Here is a 20,748-nt window from a genome sequence, read left to right as displayed (position 1 = left end):
ACTAAGTCTTCAATCAATTTGTTGATTTTGTTCAAAAAACAATCGGTTGGTTTCATTAATTTTCTGTGTCATGTTCCTGTTTTCTGCTTTGCTGATTTCCACCATAATATGTGTCATTGCCTTTTGTCTACTTAATTTGACTTCAATTTGATCGTTATTTTTTAGTTTCTAAACTGTGTGTGTTTGTGTCTCCTGTCTCTACATAACTTTTTTAACATATGGACTATAATTATCGTAACTGTTTAATGTCTTCTGCTAATTCTAATAATTGCGCCAGATCTGGGTAAGTTTAGTTGGTTATTTTTTTTCCCTCATTTTGCACCGTATTTTCCTGTTTCTTTTCATGCCTGGTAATCTCTGGTTGCCAAACATTGTAAATTTTGCCTTGCTGGGTGCTGGACGTTTTTGTACTTCTATAAATATTCCTGCACTTTGTTCTAAGATTATAGTTTGGTTATGGAAACAGTTTAATTCACTGGGGTCTTGTTTTTAAGGTTTATTAAGCAGAGTCAGATCTGTGTATAATCTGGAGTTAATTATTCCCTCCAATTTAGGCACGACTCTTCTTAGAACTATTCCCAATGTCCAGTGAATTATGAAGTTTCAAAATCTAGATGGTGGGAATAGGTGCTATTTAAGGCTTTATGTGAGAAATTGTTTTCTCTAATTTTTCAGATGGTTCTTTCTCTGACCTTTATTAGTTTTCTCATATGCATGTGTTGATCAGTATTCTGCTGAATACTTAGGTGAACCCTCTATGGATCTCCAGAGTTCTCTGTCTCTACAGCTCTGTCCTCTCTGGTCCTCGGTATTTTGAACTCTATTTTCTTGGCCTCCTTCAATACTCAGCTCCATCTTGTCTGCCAAGATTCACCTGGATTTCCCATTCCTGCACTGCAGCCTAGGAAAAGACAGAAAGCTGGGGGCAATCACAGGGCTCATCTCACTTTTCTTTTTATATCCAAAGAATCACTGTGATTCATTGTCTGATACCCAGCATTTTGAAAACTGTTCTTTATTTTTTTTCCGGGTTCAAGCAATTCTTGTATCTCAGCCACCTGAGCAGTTGGGAATTCAGGCACATGCCACCATGCCTGGCTAATTATTGTATTTTTAGTAGAGATGGGATTTTGCCATGTTGGCTAGGCTGGTCTCAAACCCCTGACCTCAAGTGATCCGCCCACCTCAGCATCCCAAAGTGCTGGAATTATAGGTGTGAGCCACTGCTCCCAGCCCTGTTTTTAAAATTTATTTTTGTTTTTTAAAAATGGTTTTACTCAGAAGAGAAAATATGGTCCCTGTTATTCCATTTTTCAAAAGTGCAACATCCTCTGCCATAGCATTTAGTTATATTAACTCCACTTTATAATCATAAACTTCACCTTTACATAGGAGCAGCCAACTAGAAAATGCTAAATATAAGATGAACCAGACTGGAAAGTATTGTAAGACACTCACAAATCTATTATAGGTAGCAGAAAAAGAACCCAATATGAGCTATCTTACAGCCAGTATCATTGTTACACAATATGCACACATAATCCAACATATACCAATTAATTATTCAAAAATGGCAGCTGAATTTAATTTATTGAGATTTATTTTTATACTCATCCAAACAGCTATTTATTTTCAATTATTGGAAAAACATTTCTTGAAGTTTCAGTACTTTTTAGTTTGTTTTGTTTTGTTTTTTGTTTGTGTTATCAATTTGTTTTTTTACATATAGGATTATTGCCTTTACTTCTGTGGGGTCTTTGTAAGGTCTTACACAACATCTGATAATACTCACTGATGAAATTTCTACAATATAATGAGAAAAGACTGGTGATTTTCTAGCCAACCTAAGTTCTGAAAAACTCTTGAAAAACTAGGCCATATGTGAATAAGACTGCCAGATGACTTTCACTTTTAGCAATAACACAATTAACTAATGCATTTTCTAAACTTTTATGAAGTCTCACAAAAAGTTATAAAAATATAGAAAAGTCTGAAAGATAAAGAGTGTATTAGTCTATTTTTTTACTGCTATGAAGAAATACCCAAGACTGGGTAATTTATAGAGAAAAAGAGGTTTAATGGACTCACAGTCCCCATGGCTAGGGAGGCCTCAAAATTATCACAGAAGGTGAAGGAGTAGCAAAGGCACATCTTACATGGTGGCAGGGAAGAGAACATGTTTAGAGGAACTACTCTTTATAAAACCATCAGGTCTCATGAGACTTATTCAGTATCATGAGGACAGGAGGGGAAAACCCACCCCTATGATTCAATTACCTCCCATCGGGTCCCTCCTAGGATACATGGGAACTGTGGGAGCTACAATTCAAGATGAGATTTGGGTTGGGACACAGTCAAACCATATCATTCCACCCCCAGCCCCTCCCACATCTCATGTCCTCACATTTCAAAACCAACCATGCCTTCCCAACAGTCCCCCAAAGTGTTATCTCATTTCAGCATTTACTCAAAAGTCTATATCCAAAGTCTCATCTGAGACAAGGCAAGTTCCTTCTGCCGATGAGCCTGTTAAATCAAGAGCAAGTTAGTTACTTCCTAGATAAAATAGGGGTACAGGCATTGGGTGAATACAGCCATTCCAAACAGGAGAAATTAATTAAAACGAAGGGGCTGCAGGACCAATGCAAGTCCAAAATCCAGTGGGGCAGTCAAATCTTAAAGCTCCAAAATGATCTCCTTTGACTCCATGTTTCACATCCAGGTCATGCTGATACAGGAGGTGGGCTCCCACAGCCTCGGAGAGCTCTGCCCCTGTGGCTTTGCAGGGTACAGCCTCCCTCCTGGCCGCTTTCCTGGGCTGGCATTGAGTGTCTGTGGCTTCTTTAGGTGCACAGTTCAAGCTTTCAATGGATCTACCATTCCAGGATCTGGAGGATGATGGCCTTCTTCTCACAGCTCCACAAGGAAGTACCCCAATAGGGACACTGTGTGGAGGCTCCCACCCTACATTTCCCTTCTGCACTGCCCTAGCAGAGGTTCTCCATGAGGGCTCCACCCCTGCAGCACACCTCTGCCTTGACATCCAGGTATTTCCATACATCCTCTGAAAACTAGGCAGAGGTTCCCAAAACTCAGTTCTCAACTTCTGTGCACTCACAGAACCAACACCATGTGGAAGCTGTCAAGACTTTGGGACTCGCACTTTCTGAAGCAATGACCTGAGCTGTACTTTGGTCACTTTTAGCCATGACTGGAGCATTTGGGACACAGGGCACCAAGTCCCTAGGCTGCACACAAGAAGGAAGCCCTGAACCAGGCCCACAAAACCATTTTTTCCTCCCAGGTCCCTGAGCCTGTGATGGGAGGGGCTGCTGTGAAGGTCTCTCATATGCCCTGGAGACATTTTCCCCATTGTCTTGGGGATTACCCTTTGGTTCCTCATTACTTGTGCAAATTTCTGCAGTGGCTTGAATTTCTCCCCAGAAAATGGGCTTTTTATTCTACCACATTGTCAAGCTGCATATTTTCCAAACTTTTATGCACTGTTACTTCTTGAACACTTTGCTGCTTAGAAATTTCTTCTACCAGATACACTAAATCATCTCTCTCAAGTTCAAAGTTCCACAGATCTCTAGGGTGGGGGTAAAATGCAGTACATCTCTTTGCATAGCAAGAGTGACCTTTACTCCAGTTTCCAACAAATTCCTCATCTCAATCTGAGACCACCTTAGCCTGGATTTTATTGTCCATATTACTATCAGCATTATAGTGAAAGCAATTCAACAGGTCTCTAGGAAGTTCCAAACTTTCCCACATCTTCCTGTCTTCTTCTGAGCCCTCCAAATTGTTCTAACCTCTGCCTGTTACCCAGTTCCAATGTTGCTTCCACATTTTCAGATATCTTAATAGCAGTACCCCACTCTACCAGTACCAATTTACTGTATTAATCCATTTTTATACTGCTATGAAGAAATACCCAAGGCTGGGTAATTTATAAAGAAAAAGAGGTTTAATGGCACAGTCCCCATGGCTAAGGAGGCCCCATAATCATCCCAGAAGGTGAAGGAGGAACAAAGGCACATTTACATGGCAGCAAGCAAGAGAGTATGTGCAGGGGAACTGCCCTTTATAAAACCATCAGATCTCATAAGACTTATTCACTATCACAAGAACATAGGAAAACCCACCCATATAATTCAATTACCTCCCATCAGGTCCCTCCCACAACACGTGGGGATTATGAGAGCTACAATTCAAGATGAGACTTGGGTGAGTACACAGCCAAACTGTATCAAAAGGTAACTAAGAGACTTCATAAATGATAAACAATTTTATATTACATTCATCAAGTAATTAGTGGTTGACCGTAACAACAATAAACTTGGGATTATAAGAAATATTCCATATGAATTTTTAAAAAATACTTAAAGAGAAACAGAATCTACAAACAAGTATGTAAATTAAGGATCCAGCTCAGTGGAAGAAATTTTAATAAGTGCTTCTTGAATAAATTTTTCCTGAAAAGTAATTTAAACTTCATTTGGTTAACTTTAGAAACTGTTCATTAGGCCATTTTTATTACCAAAAAAAACCCAGAATTTTTTTCTTAATATGGCAGAAAAATACATCATTTGATTAAAATATTAAGTCACTAACTTATTTTGCTCTAACAGAGTTCAATTAAATTTTTCCTGAAGTTCATTAATATTGCCAAAACTTGAGTTGCAATCATTTGAACTATGATTTCTGTTTGCTTCTCTTAATACAATAAAGCAATTACCTCTCACATCCTTTGTAATGATGACATCCATGTACACTCCTTGCAAAGATGGCAAATGACCTGCCAGAAACATACATTCCTGTGTAATCTCTGCAAACCCAAAGCTGCTCCTTTATTCGTGATCTTAGCTCTGGTGTAAAGAGACCTTCAAAAAATTAACATAAAGAGAAAAATAAAATCAGTGGATTTTCTTCTACTATTTCTCTAACTATATTTCTCTAACCAATTTTCTTGCCAAGCATAGGAGAAGCATTAGAACAATTAATTTATAGAGTCTTGAAAGGCTGAGGCAGAAATTAATAGTTTATACTACAATATTCATTGAATAACAAATACCTTTAATTACTAGATCTTCAACTGGAACATCTCGGTAGACACATTGGGATTCATCAAGGAAACAACTCGACCTAAGGAGAATGGAGAGGAGCAAGACAGGATGACCACCCACCTGAGAGTATCACAAAGTCAGGGGAGTCTTCCTCACCATGGGAAAATGATGAATGAGTAAGAGTCCCTGGACACCCACAATTCTTCCATGGACCTTTGCAACCCTGAACTCAGGAGATGCCCAGTGAGCCCCCAACCAGGGGCTCCAGACCAACACAGAGAGCTATGGGGAGTCTGGGCAGAGTTGCCGCTCAGGCACATGCAGAGTCCCTGGAGCCTTGATTCCCTGGACATCCCAGATTAGCAGCAGCAGCTCTGGCTGTGGAGGAGGAAAGATTCTCTCACATGCCCACAGGAAAGGAACTAAATCCAGGGTCCTGAGCAGCAATGGACTGCAAGCCTCACCTCCACTGCATCTCACAGGCTAAGGCCCACCTGCCTGGGTCTCCAGCCACCAACCCTCTGGACTCTAAGCAACTAACAGCTCTGTAATTCTCTGGGATAAAGCTCCCAGAAAGAGAGGCTGGCCAGCATTTTTGCTGTCTTGCAGCCCCCGCCTCCACAGCCTTCAGGCTTGAGTAGTGATTAGGGAGAGGCGTGGATCTCCATTGCAGTGTAGCCATCCCATCGAAAAGCAGTCAGGCTATTTTTTACGTGGCTCCCAGATGGCTCCTGCTTTTCCTCATGGGGCAAGACCCACCAAACTGGGACTCCAGCCACATCCCACCAAAGATCTTGGGCCAGTAGCAGCTCTGCACTTTCCTGGGACAGAGCTCTAAGAGTGAGAGGCCAGATGCCATTCTTGCTGTCTCACAGCCCTTGCCACTATACCCTGTGAGTTCTGGGGAGTATGTGGTGAGTAGGCAGTGGTGTGGCTCCCAGCACAGTGCAGCCATCCCACAGAAAAGTGGCCAGACTCTTCTCCATGTGGGTTTCTGTCCTTGCTTCTCTTCACTGGGTGGGACCTTCCAACTCCAGCACAATTCCCTTACTCCCCCTTGAACACTTCAGTCAGAAGCAGCTCTGCATTTCTCTAAGAAATTCCCAGAGAGAATCCACAACCCTTCTGCCATTGCAGCTGCAGAGGTACTGCCCTAATCACCCTTGGATGAGAGAAGAAATAAAGAGTCTAATTGTTATTCTGGCACCACCAGTATACTGCAGCCCATTCGAAGAGAAGTCCAGTCTCTCTTCCCTGTGAGACCTCACCTTCTCCCCTCACCAAGCAGGGCCCCTGGCTTGGTACCAAGAACAACCACCCCATCCCTGGCTGAACATTCCCACTGCTAGTGGCTCTGTGTTTCCTGAGAAGAGGCTCCCAGAGGCAAGTGACAGCCCCCCTACTACTGCCAAAACAATGGTCCTGCCCCTGCTGCCCTTGATCTAAGAAGAAACAAAGACTTTGAGGGGTTCGCCTGAGCTTCCAGCACACTACAGTCAGCATATGGAGAGGAGCCCAGTCTCTTCTCCCTGTGAGCCCTTGTTCTCTGACTCTTCACCAAGCAGAGCCTGTAGCTTGGGCCAGCAGAGCAATTGCCCCACCCCTTGGCTGAATATTTCCAGCAGCAGCAACTCTTTGTTTCTCTGAGGTGGAGCTCCCAGAGGCAACTGAAAGCCCCACTACAACTGCCACTGCAGTGGTACTGCCCTTGCTGCCCTCAGATCAGGGAAGAAGCAAAGACCCTGAGTGCTTTACACACAGATTCAGCAAGATGCAGCCACCCTAATGAAGAGAGGAAGTCTGTCTTTCCCAGGTCTCCCCCCGCGCTCCACCCCACTGCTGCTAGTCACCAGGCAAGTCTCTCCCAGCTTGGGCCTATAGCACAGATGCCCCATCCTGGGCCAATCACACTGATTGATAGTGGCTCCACATCTCTCTGTGGTGGACCCCCCAAGAGACAAATGACCACACTAGTTCTCCAGCAAGGGTGGTTCTAGGGGCTGAAATAGCTGAAATGACAGAAATATAATTCAGAATAAGGATAAAAACAAAGATCCTCAACATTCATGAGAACATAGAAACCCAATCCAAGGAAGCAGAGCATCACAATAAAATGTTACAGGAGCTGAATGATTAAAAAAAAAAAAAAAAGCCATCATGTAAAAGAACTAAACTGACCTGATAGAGCTGTAAAACAAAGTAAAAGAATTACATAATCCCAGCACTTTGGGAGGCCAAGGCAGGCGGATCACAAGGTCAGGAGATCGAGACCATCCTGGCTAACACGGTGAAACCCTGTCTCTACTAAAAATACAAAAAAATTAGCTTTGCGTGGTGGCGGGCTCCTGTAGTCCCAGCTACTCGGGAGGCTGAGGCAGGAGAATGGTGTGAACCTGGGAGGTGGAGCTTGCAGTGAGCAGAGATCATGCCACTGCACTCCAGCCTAGGTGACAGAGTGAGACTCCGCCTCAAAAAAAAAAAAAAAAAAAAAAAAAAAGAATTACATAATGAAATTGTGTTAACAGCAGAATAGACCAAGCTGAGGAAAGAATCTCAGAGCCTGAAGACTGACTCTCTGAAATAGTCAGAAAAAAAGAAGAAAAAAGGATAAAAAAGAATGAACAAAACCTCTGAGAAACATGGGATTATGTAAAGAGAGCAAACCTGTGACTCACTGGCATTCCTGAAAGAGATGCGGAGAAAGCAAGCAACTTGGAAAACATTTTTCAGGATATCGTCCATGAAAACTTCCCCACCCTTGCTAGACAGACCAATATTCAAATTCAGAAAATGCAGAGAACTCCTGCGAGAACCATCTCCAAGACACAATAATCAGATTTTATAAGGTCAAAATGAGAGAACAAAATGTTAAAGGAAGCTAGAGAGAAGGGGCAGGTCACCTACAAAGGGAAGCCCATCGGGCTAACAGCTGGCCTTTCAGGAGAAACACTACAAGCCAGAAAGAGATTCAGAGCTTATATTCAGCATTCTTGAAGAAGATAATTTCCAACCAGGAATTTTGTATCCTGCCAAACTGAGCTCCGTAAGTGAAGGAGAAATAAGATCCTTTACAGACAAGCAAATGCTAAGCAAAAGCAAATGCTCACCAAACCTGCCTTACAAGAGGTCCTGAAAAGTGCACTAAATATGAAAAGAAAGGATGATTACCAGTCACTAAAAAAACATACATAAGTACACAGACCAATGACACCACAAAGCAACCACACAAACCAGTCAACCTAGTAACAACACAATGATGGGATCAAATCTGCACATACCAATATTAACCTTGTATGTAAACAGGCTAAATGCCCCCAATTAAAAGACACAGAGTGGCATGCTGGATAAAGAAGCAAAACCCAATCTTACATGCAGTGACAGCATAGCCTCAGAATAAAGGGATGGAGAAAAATCTACCAAGCAAATGGAAAACAGAAAAAGCAGGGACTGGTATCCTAATTTTAGATAAAATGGACTTTAAACCGACAAAGGTTTTTTTAAAAGATAAAGAAGAGCGTTATATTGGGTGAGTGCAAAAGTAATTGCTGTTTTTGCATTGTTGGAATTTGCCATTTGATATTGGGATATATTGCTAAATAAATGTGGTTATGTTATACATCATTTTAACGGGCATTTCTCGCTTTATGGTTTTTTGCTAATGACTTATTACTTGCTGTTTATGTTATGTTTATTTTAGGCTATGGAAATGATGTTAGACTAAAAGAAAATTTGAGCGATTTTCTTATTCAAGTTCAAGATGGGTCATAAAGCAATGGAAACAACTTGCAACATCAACAACGCATTTGGCCCAGGAACTGCTAACAAATTTACAGTGCAGTGGTGGTTCAAGAAGTTTTTCAAAGGATATGGAAGTTGACAATGACAAATTGAGAGTGATCATCGAAGCTGATCCTCTTACAACTGCACAAGAAGTTGCTGAATAACTCAATATTGACCATCCTATGGTCATTTGGTATTTAAAGCAAATTGGAAAGGTGAAAAAGCTCCGTAAATACCCGCTTATTGATGCCTCATGAGCTGAACAAAAATAAAAAAACTTGTCGTTTTGAAATGTCATCTTCTCTTATTCTACACAGCAACAATGAGCCATTTCTCAATTGGATTGTGACGTGTGACAAAAAGTGGACTTTATACAATAACCAGCAATGACCAGCTCAGTGGTTGGACGGATAAGAAGCTCCAAAGAACTTCCCAAAGCCAAGCTTGCACCAAAAAGAGGTCATGGTCACTGTTTGGTGGTCTGCTGCCAGTCTGATCTTCTACAGCTTTCTGAATCCCATTGAAACCATTACATCTGTGAAGTATGCTCAGTAAATCGATGAGATGCACTGAAAACTCCATCGCCTGCAGCCAGCACTGGTCAACAGAAAGGGGCCGATTCTTTTCCATGACAACATCTGAATGCACATTGCCCAACCAACGCTTTGAAAGTTGAACAAATTGAGCTATGAAATTTGCTTCTCACCAACCAACTACCACTTCTTCAAGCATCCCGACAACTTTTTGCAGGGAAAATGCTTCCACAACAAGCAAGATGCAGAAAATGCTTTCCAAGAGTTTGTCAAATCCCAAAGCACAGATTTTTACACTACAGGAATAAACAAACTTATTTCTCATTGGCAAAAATGTGTTTATTATAATGGTTCCTGTTTTGATTAATAAAGATGTGTTTGAGCCTAGTTATACTGATTTAAAATTCATGGTCTGAAACCACAATGACCATTGCACCAATAATGGTAAACGATTCAATTCAAAAAGAATACCTAACTATCCTGAGTATATACACACCAAACATAGCACCACCCAGATTCATAAAGCAAATTCTTAGAGATTTATGAAGCGACTTACATTCCCACACAATAATAGTGAGAGATTTCAACACGCTACTGACAGTATTAGACACGTAATAGAAGCAGAAAATTAACAAACATCCAGTACCTGAACTGAACACTTGACCAAATAGACCTAATAGACATCTATAAAACTCCCTACCCCAAAACAACAGAATATACATTCTTCTCATGGCTACATGGCACATACTGTAATATAGACCACACAACAGGACATAAAACAATCTTTTGCAAATGCCAAAGAACCAAAATGATACCAACCATGTTCTTGGACCACAGCACAATAAAAATAGAAATCAATACAAAGAAAGTCACTCAAAACCATACAATTGTACAGAAATTAACCTGCTCTGGAATGGTTTTTTGATAAATAATGAAATTAAGGCAGAAATCAAGAAATTATTTGAAACTAATGAGAACAAAGACACAATACACCAGAATCTCTGGGACACAGGTAAGGCAGTACTAACAGGGTAATTTACAGCACTAAATGCCCCCGTCAAAAAGTTGGACAGATTCCAAGTTAACAACCTAATATCACAACTAGAAGAACTGTAGAAGCAAGAATAAACCAACCCCAAAGCTAGCAGAAGACAAGAACTAACCAAAATTAGAGCTGAAGTGAAGGAAAGTGAGATGTGAAAAACCATACAAAAGTTCAATGAATGCAGGAATTGGTTCTTTAAAAAATTAGTAAGATATACAGACTGCTAGCTAGACTATTAAAAAAGAGAGAAGATCCAAATAACACAATTAGAAATCAAAAGGGGGACATTACCACTGACCCCACAGAAATACAAAAAAAAAAAATAGTATCAGAGACTACTTTGAACAGCTCTTTGCAGACACACTAGAAAATCTAGAAGAAATGGATAAATTCCTGGACACATACAACTTTCCAAAGCTGAATCAGGAAGAAATTGAATCGTTGAACAGACCAATAATGAGTTCTAAAGTTGAATCAGTAATAAAAAGTCTACAAACCAAAAAAGCCCAGGACCAGACAGATTCACAGCCAAATTCTACCAGATGTAAAAGAATAAATAACTGGTACCATTTTTACTGAAACTATGCCAAAAATTGGGGAGGATTAATTCTTCACCAGCTCGTTCTATGAGGCCAGCATCATCCTGATACACATCAATTAAAAAAAAACTCCAGAACAATATCCTTGATGAACATTGATGCATAAATCTTCAACAAAATGCTAGCAAACCTAATCCAGCATCACATCAAACGCTAATGCATCATGATCAAGTAGGCTTTCTTCCTGGGATACTAGGTTGCTTCAACATATGCAAATCATTAAATGTGATTTGTCACATAAACAAAATAAAAACAAAAACCACATAATTATTTCAATAGATGCAGAAAAGACTTTCAATAAAATTCAACATTCCTTCATGTTAAAACCCCTCAACAAACTAGGCGTTAAAGGAACGTATTTTAAAATTATAAGAGCTACCTATGAAAAACCCACAGCCAATATCAAACTGAATGGGAAAAAGCTGGAAGAATTCTCTTGAAAACGGGCACAAGACAAGGATGAAAAGTCCAGTGGTATCAGGAACACATGGGCATACACATGAAGACTTTAAGAGTGTCTTAGTGAAGAGCCTGCCTTCTAGTCCTATTCTCCTGTTTGCTGTATTTCTTTTATTTTTCCGTTTTCCCTGAATCTGACCTTTGCTCCCATTACTATCCTTTGGATCCTTATGATTTGTTTTTTAGACTATGGCAAGTTTCCCAATTGGACTTCCTACTTAGAATGTCTCTTGGTCTTATTTCATTTGTAAAAATTCAATTCATTTTTATTTCTAAAACTCAGTTCTGATAATGTCACTCCATTGCTCAGTGACTTTGAACACTTTCACTTAACTATAGAAGAATGTCTACACTTCTATTCAGACATTTAAAATGCCCTTTGAAAATTAATATTAACTTAACCTCATTCTAAGAGTTGACAAATACTGTGTATGCTGACATAAATTTTATTACTCCCCATTTCCTAGATGAGCTTGGTATAATATTTCCGATGTTTCTTTCCTCTTTATGTTGAAGTCTCCACTCAAGTCCCACGTCGTCCCAGGCACCCATGTGGATATGCCCAGACAAACCACCCCATCCTCTTCTGATCTCACAGAGTGCTTTGGTGAAACCTCTCTTTTGTCACATATCTTAGCCAATCTTGTCTCTCTCCAGAATTAGTTTGTTCAGCAAACATGAAGCTGTATTATCATGTCATCTTTCCTAAAAAATTTTAGACTTTAGATAAAATGCCACATTTTCTTCTCATCCTTGTATCCCCATGGCTCCTAACGTTTCATATGGATTACATTTAATGAATGACTAAAATAAATTTATTTTAAAATTTTATTAAAGGCCTTTCAAATATTTCTCCTGAATCAGAATTGTAGTGTTTCCAATTGTGGCTCCGTCCAACTTCTCTCCATTTGTAATAAACATTCCTAGACAACAAAGCTGTAAACAACACATTCAGAGGAAAAAAAAAAGTGATTTCAGAATCTTTTCAAGCTGTTGTCATCTGTACACATCTGGTGGTGGTTATTAGTCACAGGAAAATGCCTAAGAGTTTACAAGTTGTATTTTAGTTAGTTCTCCTTCAAAGTCTCTCCATGTTAGCCAACCATTATTAGTCCCTGACTGTACCAGCCCACTCCATGTACACATACATCGCTTCCTACTTCAAATCTTCCTGCTCGTTCTTTATACTGGTAAAGTGAGAAACTATAATCAATCCCAGGTTGAACACACTCTGAGAACTCCAGAACTGTATTTTCCCTTCACATGGACATATTGCTTTAAATTCACACCAGATTTTTGTTTTGTTTTGTTAAGGATTATTTGGCTCTTAATAATGTGTTGTTAATTAACTGTTATTGCATTTGGCAAAATGATAGCCCCATTATGAAACTGATCTCCCTAGTGCAGATCCAACTCTAAATACAATTACTGATAACTCATAAACTTGTAGAGTTTTACTCTTCAAATACTGCAATTAATACCTATTCTTAAGCATAATAATAGATTCTTGTCACATATATGCACAGAGTACACCAAAGTGCTTGGACACAGAATTCAGAATTATTCCAAATTTATTGTGGTATGTTATTTCTCTCAATTTCATGAGTCATGACATATAGGAGATAGAAAAAGTTAATTTAAATGTTATGTTCTCACATCATCTAATTGGATATGACATATTACTATTTTTAGCTGCATTTCTCAGCTTTTATATTAATGTATTTATTAGGATCCATTAGCTTGCAAACAATAGAAAATCAACCCATAATAAATTGAGCAAGACAATAAAGTATTAGTTTATATACAACTAAATACACTCAAGTAGCTGACAGATGTCAAGGAAGAGCTGCACACCACAAATTTAGGAATTGGGACTGGGGATTCTATCTCTTTCTAGTTAGATTTTTGTTTTTTTATTTTGTTTTGTTTTGTCTCTGTATGTTCCTAGGGTATGGAACATGGCTACTGATAATCTCAGTCCACAAACCCTAGATGAAAACATTGTTTTATATGTCAATGCCAAAAAAAGGGAGAGCAATTGATCTTCCACCAGTTCCGTGTTCACTCTTTTGACCAGTCATTCTGGGCAAGAGAATGTGGTGATAAGAATGCACATAACTTATCAAGACCCAGATGTCTCACATAAAACAGCTACTGCAGTGCACAACAATCTGTAACATGTTGAGGACTTCTGTGTTAATGTCATGAGAGGCGGTGCATGATAATATAGGGAAGTAATTAGGAGAGTCCATTGTTTCATGGAGATAGTCAGGTTTGGATGAGCAACAGGGAAGCTTAATAGTGTGATAGTATTTTAACATATATGGTTAGGTAAAACTCAGTTCTTAGGTATCAAGTGGGTTAATAATAGTTCAGATATTCTCTCAAGAGGTGAAATGTAGCTGCCTCCTCATCTGTCACTGTAGATGTGTTCCCCTCCTATGCAGCAATAAGCTCTTTACCTAATGCCCCTTGTATCTGCCTTCCCTGCTTTTTTAAACAGTTTTCCTTGATCCAGGCAAGGAAATGTAAGTCATAAAAGCTTTTATTCTAATTTCTTACTCTCTTATCTTTTTTTTCTTTTTTTGGCTGGGACAGAGTCTTTATCACCCAGGCTGAAGTACTGTGGCACAATCTCAGCTCAGTGCAACTTCAACCTCCCAGGGTTCAAGTGATTCTCCCACCTCAGCCTCCAGAGTGGCTGGGACTAAAGGCACATGTCACCAAGTATTTTTGTAGAGACAGAGTTTCACCATGTTGCCCAGTCTAGTCTTGAACTCCTGGGCTCAAATTATCCTCCCACCTAGGCCTCCTAGTGCTGAGATTACAGGTGTGAGTGAGCTACTGCACCCAGTCATATTCTCAAATCTTTTAAAGCAAAATTTATTCTCTTAGAACACAGCACTCCTGAAAATACAAGTATCATATGCAGTAATGAAAATTCAAGTAGCATACATCAATTATGAAAAATCGTCAAGTCCTTGTTTAGTCATTTTTATAGTTGAGTATCCTTTATTTATGCCTGGGTGATCTAAAAAGCTCATTGTTATCTATTTCTTTTATTTTTTCAGCTCTAAAATGTTTTAATGGAGTATATAATTCAAAGGGGAATTATCTCTCCTAATTTAGAAAGTACTTGGAATTTATTTTTAGCAATAGTCACCCAAAACATAAGATTTAACTTCTTATCCAAAGACAAATTTCTGAAGAACTGCTACATCTATATTAAGTCACAAACTGAGGTGTATACAAGCTATTACCTGCTTAGTAGATTACTATTGTTTCTTGCTATACTCCGAATGTTCGTGTCCTTCTAAAATTCATATATTGAAATCCAGTCCCCAATGTGATAGTATTAAGTGGTGGGACATTTGGAAGGTGAGTAGATCATAGGGATGGGGCCCTTGTAAATAGGATTAGTGCCTCTGTAAACTCTTGAGATCTTTATAACCAATCAAATGGATATATCAAATAAGTTTTTGAACACAAGAATTTACAATTCAAATAAGAAAATTTAACTAGAATAGCTATAATCTGTTCATGTATAGCCACACTGATATTTTTTGGAATTATAAAATTAATTAGATTAGGCCGGGCACGTTGGCTCATGCCTGTAATCCCAGCACTTTTGGAGGCCAAGGCAGGCAGATCACGAGGTCAGGAGATAGAGACCATCCTGGCTAACACAGTGAAACCCCATCTCTACTAAAAAAAAAAAAAAAATACAAAAAAATTAGCTGGGCCTTGTGGCAGGCACCTGTAGTCCCAGCTACTGGGGAGGCTAAGGAAGGATAATCTCTTGAACCCTGGAGGCAGAGCTTGCAGTGAACTGAGATCGTGCCACTGCACTCCAGTCTGGGCGACAGAGCAAGACTCCATCTCAAAAAAAAAAATTAATTAGATTAGGAGACAAATTAGAGAGAAGAAAGAAGATATATGCATGCCCTGAAGAACTTCAGTAGCTGGAGATTAGTAAGAAGAGGAACATCTAGGACAAGAGACTGAGACAGAGAAGCAAAAGAGATGGGTAAAAAACCAAGGTCATAGTTTCAAGGGAAGCAAATGTTTCCAGAACAGAGTGATCAAATGATGGCTAAAGTACATCCACTGATTATTCCAATTTAGATGTCATTATGGGCCTTGGCAAGGGAAATATTGGGAGCAGAATCCAAGAGTGGATTAACAGATAAAGGAAAAGCAAGACAATCACAGCAGTGTGAATTTTGAGAAATTTGCCTTTGAAGGGAACAGAAAATGGGAAGTACTTGGAGAGGGCTAAGGAATCATGAGAGGTGCTTTCTTAAAGAAAATCATATGAATATTTTTATTGAAATAATTCATTAAAATATATAAATTATAAGTATTACATGAAGCAAGATACTTCATGTTATAAACTGTTCAGGAAAATTTTCTGGGTGGTAGAGTAAAAATATATCTAAAATATCTTATTAAAATTTTCCACACGTCCAGATGAGGCAAATATGGACTCAATATTTTGTTTCCATAATCTTTTCTTCATTAACACTCTCATGATTTTTTTTTACCATAATTTCTCACCTGGATTACTACATGCTATGGTTTGAATGTGCCTTCTCCAAAATTCAGGTGTTGCTAATGTGAAAGTATTAAGAAGTGGGGACTGTAAGAGTTGATTAGGCCTTGAGGGCTCCTTCCTCAGGAATGAGATTAAAGGTCTTATAAAAGAAAGAGACTTTATACAATGTTCAGCTAGCTTGCTCTTCCACCTTCCACCATGTGAGGTCACAGCAACAAGGCACCTTGGAAGCAGAGAGCAGCTCTCACCAGACAACTGAATTTGTTGGCACCTTGATCTTGAACTCTGCAGACTCCAACATGGTGAGAAAATAGTTTTCTGCTCTTTATGAACTACTCACTTTCAGGTATTTTCTAAGACACTACATTAGCGTCTAATTGCCTCCAGCCTCTTGCTTCTTTGTTATCAATAATTTTTCAAAATCACAAATATGATGTCTGTTATTTAAAGTTTTCACTTTATCTTTTCAGGATAAAGGGTGAACTCCTTCCTCCAGCTCTTTATAATCAGCCTCAATCTCCTAAATATCTTCTCTCACTTCATTAATCATGCACCATTTTTCCAAACTACAATAATGTATTCAATATATCGTGACTCTTTCCTTCATACTTTTGCATATTCTTAGAATACACATTTGCTTAAAATGTTCTTTGCAACAATCTTCAAACTCAAACCACACTCCTAAATACATACACCCTCACACATAAAATCCCCTTTTATAACTGGTTAACTTACAGTCATCTTTCAACCCTCAACTTAGATTTCACTTCCTCTGATAAGTTGTCTTATCCCACAAATTTGTTTTAGAGGCTGTCTTCATAAAGTTCATTTTACCATAATAGCACTTATCCCACTGTATCATGTCATTTATTTTTTTATCAGAATTGAAAGAAACTGGAAGTCTTTGAGGCAAGTGTAATAGTTCATGGATCTTGTAGCTCCAGAACATACTGCAATGGCTGGCAATTGTGCTTAACATGAGATATAGCAAAATACCTGGAAGAAACTTGGAAAGAGTGTTGGAGAGAGAAAGGAAAGATTTACAATTTATAGAAGTTTCCCAAGTGAACTTCAATTCTAATATGCTCACCTGTTTGAGAACTACTGGTCTGGGTGAACATCTATTCCTGGGAAGCAAAAGGAAAAAAAACTTCATTATTTTGTTTATGAGCCTGAAATCATACCCAATTAAAATAATACTTTGTTTTTCTTAACATAGCATCTGCTAAGAATTGCAGATGTCAAATTTTGGCACATTTGCAATAAACTTACTAAACAGAAATTTAAAACTCATTACTTGAATCAGATAGGAGATTGGAAGAAAATAAAAAGTAACATTAATGATAACCATATTTTCTTCAAAATAAATTCCATGATTTAAAAAAAAAAAAAAACAACAAAAAAAAAACAAGAAGAAAAAAACGTTATTCCATATGGTTTGGCTAATCAAGCTGGAATTGTGACTGCAAGTTTTGAAGTGGTATATTTTTACTGTTAAAGAAAAAAAAAGTCTACGGCCGGGCGCAGTGGCTCGCGCCTGTAATTCCAGCACTTTGGGAGGCTGAGGCGGTCAGATCACGCGGTAGGGAGATCGAGACCATCTTGGCTAACGCGGTGAAACCCCATCTCTACTAAAATACAAAACAATTAGCCAGGCGTGGTGGTGGGCACCTGTAGTCCCAGCTACTCGGGAGGCTGAGGCAGGAGAATGGCGTGAACCCGGGAGGCGGAACTTGCAGTGAGCCGAGATCGCGCCACTGCACTCCAGCCTGGGAGACAGAGTGAGACTCCATCTCAAAAAAAAAAAAAAAAAAAGGCTACAGCCTTCAACCATTAAATAATACAGGAAAAAACTAGAGAAATTCTTTTGCACAGTTTTATATATACATTTTCAAAGCTGATTTGGCTTTAAAAAATCTGCATTCTATTCATGTCGGCTTAGTAAAGTGTTTTCCTTCTCCAGTCACCTATCTATACCTTCTTCTATTCTTTCCAAACTAACAGTAGGCAACAGAACCATCTGCCTGCTATAAATACATTCAGAAGTTATTCCTCAAACTCAGATTACCATGTAAGGGCAAGGGAAAACAAGGAGTATATTTAAACTTCTCATTCTGATTTGTTTATAGGTCATGAACTTACAGAACTTGATTACTTGATTGTCATTTTCAGAATTATTTGTCATAATGCTATGCTTACTAAATAGTTGGTTTTTGAGAGAACATACCATCTTTTTATAGAAAAAGAGAATAAAACCACAGTAAAATATTTAGAATTTTTAATGCCTTTTGAATAATATAATTCTAGAGCTACGATTTTTAAAATGAAGCAAATTGAATTTCATTTTCTCCTGCCTTTCCACTTTTGAAATGCATCAATGAATTCGTCTGTAATCCACATCTCAGCTTGAGGCCACCTCATTTATTTACCCAACTCTGTCCTTGTCTCAGTCCCCTTCCATATCTAAGCCTTCCTGAATCTCAGCCCATACTCACATCACATACTCTGATCTGAGTCTATTCCTAAGCCAAGCTCAGACATAAATGAGAAATGAATTGAGGGATATCATGTTTGATACTCTTTAAAACAGCTGTGTCATAATGAGTCAGATCCAGATCACAGAACTCTCAACTGCCACCATGATGAGATTGCATTATTCCACAAATGACAACAAATGAAGCTTTCCCCCAAGAATGTAATTGAATATAAAAAAAATGGTAACCATATGGAAAATAGTTTTCTCATTACTGGAAGGAAATTAAGGAAAATTGAAATTATTAAAATTAAATTCATAAAATAATTTTCCTAAAACAATTTCCTCTGGCTAGATATGTATTTTTGAAATACTTGTTTTGGATTGTGATTTGCTTTTATTTCTCCTTTTATATGTTTGATATTTATTTTTTAACATTATTTATGGTCAGGCTTATTTCAGACATGTAAGATCTTCATTTGGAATATTTAGGCAAACACAAGCACTTTTAAACTAAGTTATTCAAACACCCTGGTTTTTTTAAATCCTATTTTTTTGATCAAAATTATACTACATCTTTATCTGTGACACTTAATGAAGTAAAATGGACAATTGGAATAATTATATTAAAAAGTCAAGACTAAATCCAGTTTTCTGTTTTTTCTTGCTAAAAGAGCAAGAAAAAAGAGTGAAAAACAAAAAGCAGAAGAAAATGCATTAGAAAATAGCACATTGATCTCCCTATAAATAACTATTGGGTAAGTTCTGCAAAGTGTTTTCTAACCGTGGTTTTTTTTTTTTTTTTTCAGTATGCAAGGACAACATGTAGACAGGTTTGAATCCCTTTTTCAGTTATCTGCAAAAAATAACCATATTGCTTTTGAACATCCACAGATTAAATGAACCATTATCAAAAAAGCCATTCCATTCTGAGATCTTTGCTTTGGGATCCAGACAATCTAAACATTAGTTGATACTATCTGTACAGGGTTACAAATTAACCACTTTCAAGTTTCAGAGGATATGAACTAGTATACTTAAGCCAAACCTTGAGAAGATGTGAAAGACTATATAGATAGCCATGGATGTTTTCATAATACACACATGAGAAAGACAAAAAGCAAAAAGTCTAGAAACTATATCAAGAAAGCCAATACCAATTTAGGAAGTGTCTGGCTTTAATACAGAATAAAGAAAAAGAACCTGCTAAGAGTTTACAATGCAATGGCACATCATAAGTTACTGCAGTATAAATAATGCATCTCTACCATATTCCATTTCTGAAGAAAAACAGATTTTTTTGGTAATAATCTGTCTTAGTCTGTTTTTTGCAACTATAACAGAAGACCACAGGCTGAGTAATTTATAATGAAAAAAATGTATTGCTTCACAGTTCTGGAAGCTGGGAAGTTCAATAAAAAGGTGTTGGCATTTTGCAAAGACTTTCTTGCTGTATCATCTCATGGTGCAAAGGCAAAGATAGGGCAAGAGAGAAAGCCAAAAGAGATTGAACTCCCCCTTTTTATAACAAACTCACTCTTGCAATAATGGCCTTAATCCATTCATTCTGGCCTCTTGACATAATTGTTTCTCAGTAGGCCCTAACTCTTAACACTGTTGCATTAGGGATTAAGTTTCCAATGCATGCTTTTTGGGGACATATTCAAGCTATACATATTCTGCAATTTAATTGTAGCTATAAAAGTGGAAGCAGCAAAATAATCTTTATTAATAGAAAGCAAGTTCATCTATTGGAATGGGGTTAAGAGTCATCTATTGTCACGTAAAAGGCATTGGGCAGACTGTCAGAAAACAGTAATGGGTATTTAGAAGAATCACAGAGATAGTGGCAAAGAAAGCTGCCAATTTCTTGATACAGCTAAAAACTTAGAAGCTGTAAGCCTTATTTTCCCAAACTTTGACCTCTTGCAATATAGTTGTCAGTCATTTAAATTCTACATATAACTTAGGCATAACAGTAATATTTTATAGTTAATATTCATTTATATCAACCAACGTATTTACTTTTTTTTTTTTTTTTGAGATGGAGTCTTGCTCTGTCACCCAGGCAGGAGTGCAGTGGCGTGATCTCTGCTCACTGCAACATCTGCCTCCCAGGTTCAAGTCATTCTCCTGTCTCAGCCTCCCAAATAGCTGGGACTACAGGTGTGTGCCACCATGCCCAATTAATTTTTGTATTTTTAGTAGAGATGGGGTTTCACCATGTTGGCCAGG

The 20,748-nt window shown here is 38.3% G+C and overlaps 1 long non-coding RNA gene across 1 annotated transcript; it reads right to left on the bottom strand.

The window, feature by feature from the left end:
- Positions 1-674: 674 nt before the first annotated feature.
- Positions 675-18,042, bottom strand: LOC130540760 (uncharacterized). Its single transcript, XR_008954751.2, has 5 exons — positions 18,018-18,042; positions 17,131-17,167; positions 5,078-5,148; positions 4,742-4,886; positions 675-4,478 (listed from the first exon to the last, which is right to left on the bottom strand). It is a non-coding gene; the product is annotated as an uncharacterized LOC130540760 (long non-coding RNA).
- Between the last annotated feature and the right edge of the window lie 2,706 nt (positions 18,043-20,748).

This window comes from Pan paniscus, chromosome 14 (assembly GCF_029289425.2).
Source record: "Pan paniscus chromosome 14, NHGRI_mPanPan1-v2.0_pri, whole genome shotgun sequence".
NCBI lineage: Eukaryota > Metazoa > Chordata > Mammalia > Primates > Hominidae > Pan > Pan paniscus.
This window is presented reverse-complemented; position numbering and strand designations above follow the sequence as displayed.